A 20,447-nucleotide genomic window follows, 5' to 3' on the forward strand; every position below is an offset into this window, starting at 1 on the left:
AGTATGCGTCTGTACCTTCGCTTTTTAGTTCACAGGCGTTCACAGGCATTGTGGGTAGGTTTCAATTCTCTGTAGAATTTTATTTTTTTATACTACAAAAAGGGTGTAACATTCATCCCTTGATGATGTAAAGATGTAAGAACCTCCCCTTCAGCCTCTTGTAATCATCCCCCCTTTTCAGAATGGAAAAAGAACTTGTTTGACCATGTTTTGGACTAGAGAGAGAATTTATTCTAGAGAAAGGTAGAATATTTTTGGAATATTTTTGAGTAATATTATTACTTAAGATATTGTAATATGATCCCCTGAAACAGAATTCTGATTTGAATTTTCTAAGTTGCATTAGTTTTGGACGATGGGTGAGCTAGGAGGACCCCTAGTTCAAAGTTCTAAGCCTTGTAAATATTTTATTAATTTAAAAATGGGATATCCTTACCCAATAAGGTGGATAATTAGGATTAAAAGAAAAATGGGAAAATTTAGAATTATCCAGAAGAAAATATTAAGGAAATACTCACATAAGTTGAAGATATTGCGGTCGTGAGCTTCTGATATGTAAAGAAGACCTTTGAGGAGCCAGTAGGATGCAAGCTTCTTTGAGGCGCCTAGAAGTCCCATCAAATCCCCATTTTTATATTGAAAAATACCCTAAAAGCATGGGATATTTCATCTCTCATCTTTCCTCTTCCGAACTGTTTCAAAAAGTGAGCATAACTTAGCCAAATCTTGTCCAATTTGGCTCAAACTAAAGCTGGAAGCCTCTAGATCCTGGTTGGGCTTGGTTGGTGTCCTCTCTCACCTATAAATAGAACCCCATTCCTTTGTATTTTCATCTTAGTGTATTTTCACTTTAGTGTAATTTTCATTTTAGTGTATTTCCTTCATCCCTCTTCTTTGCCTCTCCATTTTGAAGGTTTGGTGCTTCACTAAACCATTCTATCTTTTCCTAATCCTCTCTATGGTGGCCATGGGTCTCTCCTCTTAAACCCTAATCCTCTCCATGGTGGTCTAGACTCTTCTCTTGATGGTGAACCCTCTCTTGAAGGCTATTCTCTTCCCCCTTGAAGCAAGCTTCCTTTCTTGAAGGCTACCTTTCTCTTGAAGATTACCCTTTTTCTCTTGGTGGGCAAGCCTCTTTCTTGAGGACACCTCCTTGTAAGATAAAGAATCAATATCATACCAAGGGTAAGCCTAAACAATGATGTTTATACTATCTTCTTCTCCTCCACATGGTTTGGAAGCATGGAAATGCATGATTCTCTTCTCTAAATCTTGTTTTATGAATTAAGTAGATGTTTAATCTCTCTTCTTTAAGCATTAGGGATTCTTCTCTTCTTTTCCACATTCTTTGGAAGCATGCTTGTAAGATTCCTCCCTCCGGCTTTTGAGGTATGCAGGTGTAAAAACCTCCCCTTCTGATCTTATAATTATTCCCCTCTCTGAGATAAAAGAAAGATTCAATTTTACCCTGTTTTGACCTAGAGAGAGAAAATGTCTAGAGAGAGGTAATTCAAAATTGAGATATTTTTGGATATAAAAATCCTTCTAGTGTCTAAAATGGTTTCCCCTAAAACAGATATTCAAAAATAAATTTCCAATGTGCAATTGGAATAAATTGAAATCAGTTAAAAAGGACCTTAGCCTAAGGGTCCAGATTTTCTAAAATTTTTGAATTAAGGTTCCTATGGACCAATTAGATTAATCCAAATGTAGGGAGGAGATGAATTGAAGAATAAAAGAAAATTCTCCCAAAAATGAGTAAATACTCACATAAGATGAAGAGTTGACTAAGGACAAGGTTTTTAGTTAAAAAAGAAGAGGTATTTAGAAGAAATGATGCATTTTTGACACCTCAGTGGGGGGAAATTCCCCTCATGAAGGAGGTGCCTATTTCACTTGTGTGGTTGAGTTTTAAACTCACAAATAATGAGATATTTTCATCTCTCCTCTCTCCCACCTTAACTAGATCCGAAAAGTAAACTAAATTGACCTAAAAATGGTCAAAATTGACCATTTTTACTTGTGTGGTTGAGTTTTAAACTCACAAATAATGAGATATTTTCATCTCTCCTCTCTCCCACCTTAACTAGATCCGAAAAGTAAACTAAATTGACCTAAAAATGGTCAAAATTGACCAAACTGATCTGAAAATTTCTAGAATCAGTTACTCTACTCCTCCCCATAGCCAAAAACAGTGAATTTATTGATAATTCATTAGTTTTTTACCATTTCCTCTTCAAAAGAATTGGTGGCCACTCTTGTTGCAAACAAGAGTAGATCCCTCAAACCATCAAGCCAAAGGAAAGCTTACAAAAATTCATGTAATCTAGAAATCCTACTTTTTCTTTATTCCATTTAATGGTTTTCTAATTTTTATTTTCTTTAAAATGAAAAATGATGCTATGTCTTATTGGAAAGGCTTTCCCCCTCTCTTCATTCTTGAATTCAGCCTTTCTTTATCCTAGATATGTAATCAAATTGTTAAAATTAAACTTTTCGTATTGTTTCTCTTTAAACAGTAAAATTTGATTAGTTTAGAATGCTTTAGAGAATGAAAAAAATTGAAAAATGGTCAGCCATACAAAGGAGGTTATGGCAAAATTTTCTTAAATTTTGTGAAATAAGTTTTATCTTTAATTATTCAAAAAGAGTAATCCCCACTGCTTGTGTATTCTAAAAGTGTTATTTTTATTCTATGCATAGAAAAATGCATATTAGAAATTTTTTTATAATAAAAGTGTTATTTTTTCTATGCATAGAAAGATGCATATTGGAAATATTTTGATTATAAAAGTGTTACTTTCATCAAAATTAATTTTTTTACAAAAATAGATGCATAAAAGAATTGAGAATAGAAGTGGTGAGAATAAAAGGTAAATAGATGTGATGATATGTGATGCGAATCAGATAGATGGGAATGAATGGATGGATGGATGTGATGAGGATAGAAGTGATGAGAATGAGAGGTAAATAGATGTGATGAGATGGGATGCGAATCAGATAGATGGGAATGAATGGATGGCTGGATGTGATGAGAATAGAAGTGATGAGAATGAGAGGTAAATAGATGTGATGAGATGGGATGCGAATTAGATGGATGGGAATGAATGGATGGATGGATGTGATGAGAATAGAAGCGATGAGAATGAGAGGTAAATAGATGTGATGAGATGAGATGCGAATCAGATAGATGGGAATGAATGGATGGATGGGAATGAATGGATGGATGTGAATGAGAATAGAAGTGATGAGAATGAGAAGTGATGAGAATGAGAGGTAAATAGATGTGATGAGATGGGATGCGAATCAGATAGATGGGAATGAATGGATGGATGGATGTGATGAGAATAAAAGTGATGAGAATGAGAGGTAAATAGATGTGATGAGATGGAATGCAAATCAGATAGATGGGAATGAATGGATCGATGGATGTGATGAGAATAGAAGTGATGAGAATGAGAGGTAAATAGATGTGATGAGATGGGATGCGAATCAAATAGATGGGAATGAATAGATGGATGGATGTGATGAGAATAAAAGTGATGAGAATGAGAGATAAATAGATGTGATGATATGTGATGCGAATCAGGTAGATGGGAATGAATGGATGGATGGATGCAATGAGAATAGGAGTGATGAGAATGTGAGGTGAATAGATGTGATGAGGTGAATGGATGGATGGATGCAATGAGAATAGGAGTGATGAGAATGTGAGATGAATAGATGTGATGAGATGTAATGGGAATCAGATAGATGGGAATGAATGGATGGATGGATGCGATGAGAATAGAAGTGACGAGAGTGTGAGGTGAATAAATGTGATGAGATGTAATGCGAATCAGATAGATGGGAAAGAATGGATGGATGGATGTGATGAGAATAAAAGGTAAATAGATGTGATGATATGTGATGCCAATCAGATAAATGTGAATGAATAGATAAGATGTGATATCATGTGAATCAAGATGTAAATGAATGATATAGGATGTGAATGAATGTGATAACATGTGAATCGAGATGTGAATGAACGATAAGGGACGTGAATGAATGTGTTAGCATGTGAATCGGGATGATGTATGGGTAGATGCAAGTAGATGTGATCTGATGAGGATAAATGAGGAAATAAGTGATGAGATAGAAAAAGATATGATTAGATGAGAATGAAAATACTTATGAAATGAATGTGGATTGATGTGGATTGATGTGTTGGTAACGTGGATTGATGTGGATGGATGAGTGGATAATGTGGATTGATGTGGATGATATGGATGGATGTATGGATGAGTGGATAATGTGGATTGATGTGGATGATATGGATGGATGTATGGATGATATGTATTGATGTGTGAGTAATGTGGATTGATGTGGATGGATGTATGGATGCTATGGATTGATGTGTGAGTAATGTGAATTGACGTGAATGGATGTATGGATGATGTGGATTTGTGTGTGGATGATGTGGATTGATGTGGATGGATGTATGGATGATGTGGATTGACGTGTGGATTGATGTGGATGGATGTATATGGAAGATGTGGATGGATGTGTGGATAATGTGGATTGATGTGGATGGATGTATGGATGATATGGATTGGTGTGGAGATGATGTGGATGGATGTATGGATGATGTGGATTGGTGTGGAGATGATGTGGATGGATGTATGGATGATGTGGATTGATGTGTGGATGATGCGATTGGATGTGATTTGATGTGGGAATGATGTGATGTGATAGGGATCGATGAAGAAAAAAAATTATGGGAAGATGAGAAAAGATGGGGACTAATGTGAAAGAATGTGGAGTGATGATGAGAAAAAATGGAAATATTGTTGGAACTCTATTTGTATGTGAAATCTATTTTTAAATGACTGTTTTATGTCAAGAATGCTGGGGAAGCATTTTGACCGTCTTGTGAATGAGGTCGTGGAGACCTATCTGTTAAAGTTGCAACTGCTGAGACAGAGAGTCAACGGAGGACGTTTGGCGTAGCAAGGTCTCAGTCGAGGTCTTGACCAGCCTTGGTTTGATTTAAATGGTGAGATTCCGGTACAGTGGATGAGGGACCAAGGAAGCGGCCTATGAGTGAAGTGCTAGGTGACCTACGAAGGATCCTAGAGGGTGCTAACCATACGGTGCTCGGGCTCTGGGTCGCCGAAGATACCCGCACATATGTCGGGGAAGATATTGAAATAAGGAGTAAGAAACCCTGCCCCATGCAAGAAGTGCTACTTTCGCTGCTAGAACCCCTGAATTCGTTGCGCGGTGGGGATAGGGACCTCACAATGTTACTCTCATGGTTATCTCTTTAAACCATGCTTTCTAAATAAGTAGATGATTAATGATGAAGATGTTAACCCTCTTGTGCTTAATACTTGGTTTAGGGTTTATAATGATGTCTAGATTATGAACATGGGCTTTATGTGGATGAGCTTTAACTAAGCTATCCCCTCTTCTAAACTTAGAATAGCCATGAAGATAGTGTCTAACCCATGCATGAGGATATCCATGTAGATTCATGGGTAGAATCAAATCATTTAAGTTAGCTTCTTAACTATGAATAGAGGTATATATTTTTATGTCCAAAAGTGGACTCATGAGTATAATTTTATGTTTATATCTATACATGATTATGCATAAGTAATTAGATGCTTAAAGAGGATGTTTGGTCACATTTGTATGTATGTGTATGCATGAATCATATAGATGTTAAAAGAAGATGAATGGTCACATTTGCATGTTTACATTCATGGTATGTATACATGAATCATATAGATGGTAAAAGTGGATGTTTACTTACATTTCCATATACATATTTATGGTATGTGTATGCATGAGTCATTAGAAGCAAAAAGAATGATTTTTAGTTACATTTTCATGTTTATGTTTATGCATGCATATTTATAGATGCTAAAAGAGGAAGTTTTATCATATTTTATGCTTACTTTCATGCAAGTATATGCATAAATAATTTCGATATCAAAAGAGAAATTCTCATGATATTTTATGATATATTTAAATGATATTTATTCATTTCTTTAGAAATGGAAATGAAAGAAACTCTTAGGATGGATATTAATTATTCATTTTTCAAGCTTCTTAAATATTAGGTTAAAAATTAAGAAATAAATTGAAAAGCAGCCAAGTTATGGCAAAATTTTCCTAGATGTATTTATCTTTGAAATAAGATGGTCGACGACCTAGTTCAATGGTTGTGCGTTAAGAGACGAGTAGAAATAATGGATAAAGACCACTCAGTCAAGGTGAAGACCTGTGATGCATAAGAACCTTCCCTTGTTTTGAATAAAAGGGGAAAGAAATGATCCTAGTGAATATAATCAAACTCGAAGGTTAGATCCTCGAGTGAAAAGGCTTCCTTGATGGGAAAGATCCCTAATAAGAAGTGAATTCACCCAATGTCTGTGACTATAAATGAAGTCGTATAGAGAACCATCCTATAAAAATTGGTCTTGAAGAAAGGATCAAGGATCAATGAAACAATAAGGTGGTCATCCTCAGAATGGCCGAGAATCCTAGTGGGATAATGGCCGTGTTGTTATCGCCGATGAATCGAGAGAAGAAAAGATGTTTTTGGATAAAGGAAAGTTGCGAGATTATATTTAGATTTTCTTTCTGTAGTATAGGACCCGAATAAGTCCTCGTTTTAGGGGAAGGATTCAACAGTTGTGCCTCACTCGTTCGATTGGAAAAAAAGCGTTGATTCTGTGAACCAAGTGCGAGTCTTGTTGCACTGTTGACTCTAACTGTTGACCTTAGAATGAATGGGAACGTAAGAAAGTTATTCAATTCTCAAGATTAGTTTGGAAAGGATTAAGTTGTCGGAATCAAAGGCAATGATTGTGGGAACTATCCCAAGGTTGTGATGATCAAGCTTAAAAGAATGATGAGGTTCAAATTTAAGAAATTATTCAATAGATAGAAAGGAAATATGATTGCAAGAAATGGATCGATGAATAACCTCAAAAAGGACTGACCTTATCAGAAGAGAAACATCATGGTTAGATAAGCATATACTTGACTTGTTTGCTTAGAATTTTGTTTTACACCAAGATTGCCGGTGGACATTTGGTTATGTTTTGAAGGTGGAGGGAAGTGATGTTGAAATAACAAAGGTCGAAAGAGAGTTGGAAATGAGAAACAATAATATGAGGAATGGAACTTCCCCTGGTGGATCGTTTAAGAGAGTATCCAAAATAGTGATCATTGAATAAGAGGTAACTCCCCTTGGCGGCGGATCATTAAGAGAGTACGTGAAGAGTAAAAATTGGTATGAAATCAGGAATATGGGATGACTCACCCTGGCGGATCGTTAAGAGAGCATCCAAAGAGAAATGAGGATTGAAGGATAGCTCCCCCTGGCCACTTAGCCTGTCTAGAAGCTTATCAATTTTGGGGATAGGATACTTATTCTTAACTATCAGCTGATTGAGACCTCTGTAGTCCACACAGAGTCTTAGCGTTCCATCTTTCTTTTTCTGAAAGAGAACTCGCGCACCCCAAGGTGAAACACTGGGTCTTACAAACCTGTTCCTTGAGTTTGATGGCTTCAGGAAACTGGCATTTTGTACGTGCGCAAGGCTACTGGCTGAGCTCCGAGGGTCAATTCTACACATGATCTACTTCCCGAATTGGAGGCATCTCTGTTAGCTCTACAGGGAATAAATCATCATAATCACTTAACCATTCAGGTTCTTTAGCTTTTAACTTTGAGTCTACCAGATTCATTTTGACAAGATAAATGCGCTGCTTCTTTCTAAGTCCTTTTAGTAACTTAGAAGTCTTTACTAACTACAGACTAGGGGATCCTGAAATTCCAGTTCCTTGAACTTTGTTTCCGTCGTGAAGGTCACGGAAGGAGATGGTTCCATTATGACAGTGAATGTCAACTTGATTTTTGTGGAGCCAATCCATTCCAAGGATCCCGTCGACAACTCCCAAAGGTATAACTCTGAACTGACAGTCAATTAAATTCCCATCTAGATTGAACTAAATACGATCTGTCTCAAGGTGAGTGAAAAGAATCTTCCCACTTGCCAATTCAACTTGCATAGGTTTCCCTGATTTTTGATCTAAGACTAGCTTACGCAAGCATCCAGGGGAAATGAAAGAATGAGTACTGCCTAAATCAGTCAAAAGATTAAAAGGCTTACCCTGATACTGAGCTGGAGTATGAATGACGGAGAATTGACGGTTTGACCCTTGGTTTTCAATTGCAGCATAAATCTGTCCTCTTTCCTCTTCCACTACTTCTGCAATTGTGACTGCTCTGGCTGCTACAGTCTGAGGCAGGACTCTTTCTCTTTGGTTGCCCCAGTTCTAGGAAGGAGTTATGAGGCTACTCTAGACAGAGGCAGACGGCTGAGTTGGAGTTCTCTTGGGTTGCCCCAGTTCTAGGAAGGAGTTATGAGGCTACTCTAGACAGAGGCAGACGGCTGAGTTGGAGTTCTCTTGGGATTTCTCGGATTTGGGTGAGATGGACCTTGATTTGACTGATGGGTTGGTCTTTGCACTCTCGGTCCTTGACTTCCCTATCCCCTTGACATGGCAAGAGTTGGGCAGTCTTTCAGCTGGTGACCAAAACCCTGACATCTAAAACACCATTTCTCACTTCTGAGCTCATCCCTCTGAATCCTTGAAATAGGTGGAGCTCCTGAGAAAGTGTTCAGTGGGAAGGGTCTTCCTTCACTTCTGAATCTCCCAGTATCCTGATTCTAAATTAGGCCTTGATGCCTCTTTGGGGGAGGAAAGTTTGAAGTACTTCTTGGGGTTTGGAATCTTTTAAAATTAGAGGGTGCAGGATTTGGCGGGACCTTAACAACAAAGGCTTTGGCAAAGTCCTTTGCCATTCTTACTACTTCGGCCATTGAGATAGGTTTGGCATTCTTTACTAAGGTGTCCAGTGGCTCGTTCATTCCTCGAATGAATCTGGCCATCAGCTGCTCTTCATCCAATTGAGGATAATATTTAAGGAGAATGGCAAAAGCTTGATGGTACTCTTCAATTGTCCGGCTATCTTGCTTTAATTCCAAGAATTCATTCATTTTAGTTTCAAGGAAGCCCGGAGGACAAAACCTCTTTTTGAGGTAAGCTTTAAGATCGGTCCAGGTCTGGGTATTTCGGTCGAGACGGTTAGTCTCGCAGTGATTCCTCCAAGAAACCCTGGCCATTTCTGCAACCTTTAACTTGGTGAGAGCCATCTTGCTTCTCATTGTAGCCAGTTATATCAAAGTATTCCTCCATTGCTTCTCATTGTAGCCAGTTACATCAAAGTATTCCTCCATTGCTTCAATCCACTTTTCCACTACTTCACCTAACTCTTCCCCTTCACCCTTGAAGGGACCAAGTTGGGATCTGTGCAGGGCTTTTTGAACATCCGAATCTAACTCTTCGTCATCGGTTAGAGGATCAGGTTGCCTCTTACACGGGCCGCGCGCCTCATGACTCTAACAAAATGAGATTTTTGTCAACTTAACTTTGACAACAGATTTATGATTATTTATTTTTTTAAGATTTATTATTTAAACAGATAATTATTTCATCATACTTCATGTAACAAGATTAACCATATTCACAATCATGAAAACAATTTGGAATTGTTTTGCAAAACATCATTTATTATCAAAAGTTTTTGATATATACATAGAGCATCACGGCTCCCAAAATCACTGCCTCAATCGTATTTGCATAAAGAAGCGAAACTACGAAGGAGACATGCCATGGTACACATGATTCATTACAAAAAGAGGTGCTATAATTCTATCTCTAGGGATAAAGTGGCTAAGAAGCCTAAAAACTCGGCATGAAGTTCTGAAGTTCCTGGGTGAATGATCAAAGAGTTGCACATGATGCTAAACAAGCCCTAGCCTTATCAGAATCATGGCTAACAAAATATTCTACCTGAGCCTCTGACGCTGACTGGTACTGACATTAATACATCGTCCTCCACAGAACCACATATACCGACGTCGCTCAAGAGGATCAGGAAAGTAAAGACTCTCAAAATGACACACGAGTCTCACTCTGCTTACTCAGGTTGTAGCAGAGTTGATGAGGTGGTCGAATGCAAAGGCTATCATATCCTGACTCTGGGAGAGTTCAGGAATGCCAGATAGATTCGGGGTATCCATCTATAAATTTCCAATTCTATTTATGAGTTTTCAATTTTTGAAGTTCATTCAACATAATATAAACAAGTTAAAACATTATTTCCCAGATTTACTTTAAAATTTTTAAGCAATTTCTGCTGCTATTACGTAAATTTACAACAGCGCTCTGATACCAACTGTGAGATCCCACTGTCCCCTCTGCGCACTGGATTCTCGGATGGTAGCAGTAGAAGTAGCTTCCTCTTGCGCAGGGCAGGGTTTCTTACTCGAGGCTTGCCCTCGAATGTCCGCCGGGCACGAGACTAAGCTTGTGGTCATTCCAAAAACCAAAACCGGGAGAATTTTCCATGCCCAGAAAACAGGGACGATTCCACCATTTTGAATTTCTTAACGAATTTTTCAAACGAAGTCAAGACTGAACTAACCTTCATCTGAATAAACCAGATAGAAGGGAAACTATAACAGACTTAACTTCAAGGAATCAACACTTTTTTTCTAATTGAATTAGGCACAACCGTTGATCTATTCATTTCAAAAGTCTTCAGGTTACTATTTAACTATTCGAGTTCTAAGCGTAATCTTATTAATCAATTTTATTATTAAAACTTTACTGATTCTAGCCTAACCCCATCCGGCCCATGGTGGGTTACCAACCAGTGGAATAGTAGAACCAGACAAGTACTCACCCACCCATAATTGAAAGCCTTTCTTAACTTTTGCTTTAGAATACAGATACTCACACACTCCTCTTTAAACTTTAATTTATAAAACAATCCATTGAAAAATAATTACTGGGTACAGATTTCACAACTCAAAATTTCCATTCAAAATTTTCATTTAATCCTTGTTTCTCACAAAACAGTATCACTATGGACTCAGACCAGCAGGTCAACAACGAGATCCAGTAATAGATTACAATAATTTTCTCATCATGATACATATATATCTTCCACGACATACGCATAGGTGTCTCGACACCACGAGCCCGTGCATCGCCTGGTCACAACCCTCCAGGATCCTCCTTAGGTGTCCTAGCACTTCACTCAGGGACCGCTTCGTCCGCCCTCATCCATCGTTAACGGAAGCGCACCATTTTAACCATATCGAGGCTGGTCAAGACCTAGGCAAGTTTTGTCACGTGAGCCGTCCTTTGAACACTCCCTACTAGCTGTTGCAACCGAGCTTCCCTTGGAACACACATATACCAAACGCTCCCTCCAAAATTATGGCGTAAGAGAGTCCTTTAAGAAAACAAGGTTTCTATGCAAGTTTTCAGTTTTGATTTTCTTTTGAATACAATGAGTATATCTTAATTCCGTATCCCAAGACTTCTAGATCACAGGTCTGGATTCCCAAGCAGAATTCCTCGATTTCTGAATTCTTGATCCTCAGATCAAAATCAAAGGTCTCAACTTAGTTTCAGATTCGGTGTGGGTGATTTGAGTGTAGATTACTAAATTGGTCACATCGTCATTTCTCGAAACTCACGAAGGAGTTACATCTTGGTCATAGTCTGATTTAGGGTTTGAGTCTGGAAAGGTTCTCCCTGATCTATCTTTCTTGAAGGTAATGATTCGATTACTACTTTACCGAATTCAAAACTAAACACGAATTCCTATGAGGAATAACTTAGTCATTTATCTAAAATTCTGACTTCGATAGTTTTTCTGAATTTTCTCATTATCATCCTAGAGAATATGAAACGGTATAATTTTCCTTCACTGAGTATTTATTCATTTTTCCAATATTCATGGGATTTAAACATAGGATTAAAGTGAACTCTTATTTTGATAAAAAAAATCTTTTATGCATAAAAATCAATATTGGTGAAAGCAACACTTTTGTGATGTGGATGTATGTGAAAGAATGTGATGTGATGTGATGTGACATGAATAATAAAAAAATATTCTTTTATGCATCTATTTATGCATAAAATACATTTTAATGAAATCAACACTTTTGTAATAAAAAAAATAATCAATATGCATCTTTCTATGCATAGAATTTAATTCTATTGAAAATCACTCTTTTATAAATAATAATAATAATCAATATGCATCTTTCTATGCATAGAATTAATTCTATTAAAGATCACTCTTTCATAATAATAAAAATAATCAATATGTATCTTTTTATGCATAGAACTTAATTCTATTAAAAATCACTCTTTTATAATAAAAAAAAATCAATATGCATCTTTCTATGCATAGAATTTAATTCTATTAAAAATCACTCTTTTATAATAAAAAATAATCAATATGCATCTTTCTATGCATAGAATTTAATTCTATTAAAAATCACTCTTTTATAATAATAAAAAATAATCAATATGCATCTTTCTATGCATAGAACTTAATTCTATTAAAAATCACTCTTTTATAATAAAAAATATTCAATATACATCTTTCTATGCATAGAGTTTAATTCTATTAAAAATCACTCTTTTATAATAAAAAAATAATCAATATACATCTTTCTATGCATAGAATTTAATTCTATTAAAATCACTCTTTTATAATAATAAAAAATAATCAATATGCGTTTTTTATGCATAGAATTTAATTCTATTAAAAATCACTCTTTTATATATAATAAAAAAATAATCAATATGCATCTTTCTATGCATAGAACTTAATTCTATTGAAAATCACTCTTTTATAATAAAAATAATCAATATGCATCTTTCTATGCATGAATGAAAAAGACACTTTTAGAATACACAAACGATGGGGATTACTCTTTTTTATTAATAAAAGATGGAATTTATTTCACTAATTTCTAGAAAATTTTACCATAATCTCCTTTGTATGGCTGACCCTTTTTCAGTTTTTCTAACCTTAATCTACTTAGGAATTATTTCTAATAAAGCATTCTAAACTAATCAATTTTCACTTTTAAGAGAGAAACAATATGAAAAGTTTAATTCCAACTATTAGATCACTTAACTAGGATAAAGAAGGACTGATTTTAAGAATGAGAGAGGGGGAAAGCCTTTCGAAGAAGGCATAGCATCTGTTTATCATTTTAAGATAACAATTTAGAAAACCATTAAAAGAATAAGAAAAGTAAGATTTCTTACTTACATGAAATTCTGGGAGCTTTCCTTTGGCTTGATGGTTTGAGGGATCTACTCTTGTTTACAACAAGAGTGGCCACCAATTCTTTAGAAGAGGGAATGGTCAAAAACTAGTGAATTATTAAGAAATTCACAGTTCTTGGCTCTTGGGAGGAGTAGAGTAACATTGCATAAAACACTATTAAGCTTCAACAAAGGGGGAGGCTTCTATTTAAGGGAAAAAGTGAGCTTCTAACCAAGCAAACTGATTCTAGAATTTTTCCAGATCAGTTTGGTCAATTTTTGACCATTTTTAAGTCAGCTTAGCTTACTTTTTGGAACTAGACTTGAACTAGGAGAGAGGAGAGATGAAATATCTCAATTTTTTTATAATTTTAAACTCCACCACACATGTGAAGTAGGCGCCTCCTTCATGAAGGGGGAATTCCCATTGTGAGGTGTCAAAAATCCATTTTTTTAGTAATTCCTTTGGTCCTTAGTCCACTCTTCATCTTATGTGAGTATTTACTCATTTTTGGGGGGGATTTTCTTTATTTCTACTATTTATCTTCTCCACACATTTGGATGAATCTGATTGGCCCCTCAAAACTTTAATTTAATTTTTTTTGAAAATATGGACCCCTAGGATAAGGCCTCTTGAACAAATTATACTTGATTTCTAATGCACCTTCTGAAAATCTTTTTGAACTTCTGTTTTGGGGGAACTTATTTTAATAAGAAGAGATATTTTTCCATCCAAAAATATTCAAAATCTGAATAACCTCTCTTTAGAACATTTTTTCTCTCTAGGCCAAACAGGCAGAAACAAGATCTTTTATACTTCTAAAGAGGGGATTGATTACAGCGGAAGATACTGGACATCTTGAGAGGCTGGGGAGGAATCTATTCAGATGGCCTATCCTGCACATTAAAGGGGTCCATTAATGCCAATTCCACACGATCAACTAATAACAGCCACCACTTATACAACCATAGCCCCCAATCTCTTTCATGAACTGTGCTTCACATCGATCCTCCACTATTAGTCCTATCACATACATTTCAGGACTATTTTGGTTGTACTTGTATGAATAATCATCCAACAATAAAGTTTTAGACTTGGATTGTGGGTACCACTACCAAAATCGCCTGAGGTGCTTAAAAAGGATAGGTTTTCCTAGTGCAAATTTGAGATTTGCAATATGTTCTACATTGCGAAGCATTCCAGTGCTCCAAGTAAACACATTAGCATATGTACTTGATACAACCAAAAATAGCTCTACATCTTTTCGCACATAGGGTTTCACCATACAATGTCTACATCATGAAAGCTCAAATTTGGAGCATCATCTCTCGTAGGGTCAAAAGTCATCATTAACACATTGCCCATGTCAACAATGATGAGGGCAAGCTTTTCCTTCCAATCATCCTCTTTCCACTTTGAATTAGGTGTTATGTACTTTGGTAGCATGCTATCAATCTCTATCTCTTCAATTTCTAGGGCTTAGACTTATAGTTTTTTTGTGTGCCTTAGCCCTATATAAATGTACCATATTAGGAAATACACATGCTTAATAATGTATGTTTATTCAAAAAGAACTATACTTTTATTACAAAAAGCGATAGCACAACATGATGCACAAAGATACCAAATATTTTCATTCCAATAGTGGGGGGATGACAAAAGTGGAAAGTTCATTGCCCGATACAAGTGGATAGGGCTACATTGGAGGGCCTAATGTAGTTCTATATCTTTTTAAATGATCTTGGCTTAGGAGGGTCTGCTATAGGGGGTTTGGGTGCAGTACTTTTGGGGTCTCTAGTCAAGCCATCTCCCTTCTCAGCATCATGACCAGAACTCCTTGCTCGTACCTGATCGGGTCACCTCCTTGTTGCCGTGTTGCATCTATGTGTGCTACTTTTTCTTTCTTATGTTGCTCACCTACATAAAAACAAAAGATCATTAAACTCTATATTACGCGTATATTTACAATGTTTCTAGACAACATAACATGATAGACTAGGTTCATTGTCATTTTGTTTTCCTTTGCCTGCTCTCTTCTTTAATAACTTGGCTGCCATTTTCTAAAGGGTATCATTTTCTACATCAGGGGAGGAAATGATGTTATAATGTAGCTTCAAAGTAGCCTCCGCATTGGTTGATGCTATTGTGTTGTTCAGTCTACACCCTTCTCTAGATATGTAGGCACCTCCTTCTCAAAGCATTGCAAAGTTCTTTGTAGTGCTTTTAAAATACTTTGGTTTCAAGCACTGGATAGCACTTTTAAGTGCACACCTAAAAACACTTTCATGTACTTGAAAGCACTTTCAATAGAGGTACCTCGACACATTTTTAAGTACCTAGACACACTTCAATGGGTTGGAGAGTGCTTTCAAGTGCTATAAAGTACAATATATAAAAAGCTTACGGTGTAAAGGTAATTTGAAGCACTTTAACGTAATAGAAAGCACATTAAAGAACTTTTGGCTACTAGAAAGCATATTACAAGTACTTTCAGGTGCTTGAAAGCAACTTTAGTTGTGCTTAAAAGGACTTTGCTTAAAAGGACTTTGAAGTGCTTGAAATCCCATACACTTTCTTAGAAGCACTTTTAAGTGGCTGGAAACACTTTTAAGTGGTTGGAAACACTTTTAAGTGGTTGGAAACACTTTTAAGTGACTAGAAGAACTTTCAAGTGCCTCGAAGCTCTTTCAAGTTCATTTTAGCCCTAACAGTGCTTTCCAGTGCTTCAAAGCATATTTTAAAATTGCCAAAAATACTTTTAATAATAAGATTATGCAGTAAATTACAAAACGCCTAGTGTTGTTACCTCTAATAATGCCTCCAAATTTTCTTTCATTGGTGATGAGAGGCTTAGAGGGTCAACCCTGCAAAAGCTTAGACCCTTCTCACACATTTGGATTTGCATCTCTAGATTTTTGAATTGCACTAGGTAAAGCCTCGGGGCTGTTTGTATTATAGCCATATGTTTTTTCAACCTTTTTAGCTCTAACACAAACAATGTAGCTGTGCTGGAAGCACTTTCTAGCCAAAGCAAAGTATCCCTCTTACTACTTTCATACTCTTCTTTTGTTGTCCTCGATGCTTCTTCCTTTTCATCCAACTTGAATTTCACCTTGGCAAGCATTGAGATTCTTCTCTTTCACTTTCTCCTCAAATGGAGGCCTTCCTTCTAAAGTGTCCTGCTCTAACATTGAGCTCCTAGCCTCAATGACCCATTGTATTTCCTCCAAGTGTCCAACTTCCTATTTAGGCCACCTATTTAGCCCTGCACAATCTTCAACGCTTCTTACCAAAAAAAAGCCCATGCAATTTTATGGCCCTCTAGATCGTTTTTGGCTCCTTCACATTTTTCAAATGCAAAGAACTTTGCAAACGTTGTTGTGATTTCATTGTTTAGGGGAATCTCTTAGTAAAGCAACCGACACTCATGCAAAAACTCTGGGTGAACCATGCTTCAAGAAAATCTTACCACCCTTTTGGGCTGACATGAGGGATTTCACTGACGTAAATGAGAACATGTGAACATGTTAATAACATATGTTAATAACACAAAAAATCTTATGATCACATGTTATATTCACAAAGCTTTCACAAGGGCCTAAAAAAATTATCTTTGTCGGGCATAAAAAAATCTTCTTAGTAGGTGGCCACTGAGACCTGCTACTATTATGTGAAGATGGTAACATGAGAACATGTGAATAGCTTATTCCCATGTGTAGCCAAGCTTTTAAGGGGTTCCCAAATGGCAAGTGACCTGTTATTTTGTGAACGGTAACATGAGAACATGTGAATAACTTGTTCACATGTGTTATTATCACAAAAAATCTTGTGATCACGTGAATATTAAATCCCTGGCTGACATTTAAGACCGTCAACCACTAACTCTCTGGAATATCCTTATCATTGAGATGTACTTGGAGCTTTCCAAGCTGAGTCCATACTTCACATTCAACTCCCTTGGCATATAACAAAATCGTGTGAGGCAAGGATATTCAAAGTTAGCGGATTGCTTACTACTCTCAGGTCACCTAAAAATATGTAAGTACAACACGTGAGTTCAAATAAAGGGGTTTTTTAATTCAAAATTTTAACGTAAATTTATAGAAATACATTTACAAAAAGGGTTTTTTTTATCATTTTTGAAAAAAAACCCATAAGTCCATAAAGAAAAAGGGGGTCATTTTATTCATGAAAAATTCCCAGGTAGGGTTTTTTAAATATCCCTTGAACGCACATGATACATAGAGTTTCTTAGGAGTGCACCCCCCCCAAGTTACCACTCCCTACATATAAAACCATAGAACATGACGAAGAATCAGGATTGATTGCCTCAATTAGAATCATGTAGAAACTATGCAAGAATAAGCCATATAAATTAATATTAATAGAAACAGCTTACCATGGGAAGGATCTTTGGATGAGGACTTTCATGTTCCAGTGTCATCAAGGGTTGTGAAAGGTTTTTGTTGTTGGCACACTTTCTCAAAGGATTTTCATTCTGCATAAATAAGTCAGGGAAAAGAGGCATGCTATAGAAAGTCAACCTAGAGAGAGAGAGAGAGAGAGAGAGAGAGAGAGAGAGAGCTAAACCTCCTATTTTGATGTTTTGGACCTCCACAGGTCCCCACAAGTGTAGCTTTTTTTTTGCATTAATTTTTTCTTTTGGTTTTCTTTTTCATTCATGACAAGAATCATATGTATTCTCATCTTCATCAAGATAGGCTACACTATGCTATTGGTATGTAGAAAGCCCACACCTCCCATGGGTTAGACCCAACAGCCCACTAGTTCTTTGATTACTTTACATGACACACACAGAGAGAGAGAGAGAGAGAGAGAGAGAGAGAGAGAGAGAGAGAGGGAGTTGGCACATATCCCACCAGTAAAACCACCACCACATAATGTTTCATCATGAAATGTTTTTTTAATCATTAAGTTTTTTGAACTCATAAACATTCACTCCCACATTTGAAAATGCCTCGTTCACACCCTAAAAAACTACTTGTGCCAAAAAGGAAAAAAGTGGTACAACCGATGCATGCTTTAACCCAGATCATGTTCTCTTTTCCAGCATATGCAATGAAGAGGAACCTATTTTTTTGGAGGAAGCATGAGAAAATGATTATTAGATGCGGGCCATGCATGATGAAGAGTATGACTCAATCCCCAAAAAGAACATTTAGTAGTGCATGATCATTATGTAAGGGAGAGGCTCATGTTATAGGAGAGATTAGCCTAGCTAATGTCTCTACACATAATAATGTGGTAGATATATTCACAAAGGCTCTCTCACGAGAGAAGTTTAAAGTTTTTCGTAAAGATTTTGGCTTATTTACATTTGGATAATAGCTAGGCATAGGATCGCTTTACATGTTCACATCAGCACTATGGGGGGCATTTATCATCCCACCACCAAATCGAGACTTGCCATTCCATGTGTTTGTGGATGCCTCGGATGTCACAATCTATAGTGTGCTTATGCACACAAAGTGGAGAAGAAATGGTTCCTCCTAGTATATTATGCTAGTCACATATTATCTAATGCCCCAACAAAGAAGAAATGGTTTCACCCACCAGTTTATTATGCTAGTCCTCGCAGATTATCCAATGCTAAGAGCAAAGAAGAAATTGTTTCACCTAGTGTATTATATGCTAGTCGCAAATTATCCAATGCCGAGTAGAGCTACTCCACAATTCATAGGGAGGCTCTTGGGATGATCTATTATGTCAACAAGTTTTGTTGGCTATCTATTAGGCAAGAATTTTACTTTTCATGTGGACCACTCCACATTACTACTTTTTCTTGACAAGAAGCTCCTAGATGGTAAGATGGCTTGATGGATGCTGGTTATATAGGAATTTGAATTTACCATTTTCTATACTCTAGAGGAACAATCCATACAATTGTTGATTACCTATCCCAATTGGAGATTGTTGGACCTTGCGCTAGAGTGCACGATGATTTTCCTGATGCTGAATTGTTTACCAACAGAGGCAATAAGTATTTCCATTACACCAACCTAGTATGATGAAATGTTGTTGTTTGTTGTAAACAAGTCTTATGCCAGTGTTGATCGTTTTCAAAGAAGCTAGTTGTCCAAAGCCAGAGTTGTACAAGAATAGGATAGATCACATTCTTTGCTGATGGAGCCTCAAGCCAAAGTTCATGATAATTTTCTTGATGCTAAATTGTTTACCAAACAACAGAGGAAATGAGTGTTTCCATTACACCAACTTAAATTGTTTTCATTTCCTTTGTTTACCAATAGAGGAAATGAGTGTTTCCATTACACCAACCTAATATGATGAGATGTCGTTGTTTTTTGGCAACAGATCTTATGGGTGATGATCTTTGTCAAGATGAGATAAAAAAGCTAGCTGTCCAAAGCCAAAGTTGTACAAGTAGGGGATGTTGAAATATACAAGTGAATAGGGTGTGTGCGGGAACAAGCCCTTGGCAAGAGGCTATAAAAGAGAATCTATAAATGTGAGAGAAGCTGTCAAAAGGTGAGAAGTATCTATTGCGAAAGAATAAAGGGTAGCATGAGGAGATTTAGGAGGGGTGGAGATATTTTGGGAAGAGGTCGAGAGAATCATGTAAGATTCCTCCCCAGCCTCTCAAAATGTCCAGCATCTTCCCCTGTAATCAATCCCTCTTCAGAAATATAAAAGACTTGTTTCTAACTGTTTTATCCTAGAGAGAGAAAATATTTTAGAGAGAGAATATTCAGATTTTTAATATTTTTGGATAGAAAATTATCTCATCTTATTAAAATAAGTTCCCCTGAAACAGAAATTCAAAAAGAACTTTTCAATGTGCAATTGGAATTAATTGGAAATGGGTATAAAGGACCTTAGCCTAAGGGCATAGATTTTCAGAAATTTTTGGATTATGGTCCAATTAAGGTTCCTATGGGCCAATAGCAGCAATCCATGTGTAGGGAGGAGATAAATCCAATTTTGTAAAAGAAGATACCCAAAAATGAGTAAATGCTCACATAAGATGAAGAGTTGAAAATGTACAAGGTTTATTAGTAAAAAAACTATGAGCAATATTAAAAATATGAGATATTTTGGGTATAATGAATTCATATTGACACTATGTAAGGAAGGGGAGTTCTTTAAAGGAGGTGCATATTTCACATAAGATGAAGAGTTGAAAATGTACAAGGTTTATTAGTAAAAAACTATGAGCAATATTAAAAGTAAGAGATATTTTGGGTATAATGATTTCATATTGACA

The sequence above is a fragment of the Cibotium barometz genome, chromosome 32 (assembly GCF_041138505.1).
Source record: "Cibotium barometz isolate CiBa-2024 chromosome 32, ASM4113850v1, whole genome shotgun sequence".
In the NCBI taxonomy this organism is placed as follows: domain Eukaryota; kingdom Viridiplantae; phylum Streptophyta; class Polypodiopsida; order Cyatheales; family Cibotiaceae; genus Cibotium; species Cibotium barometz.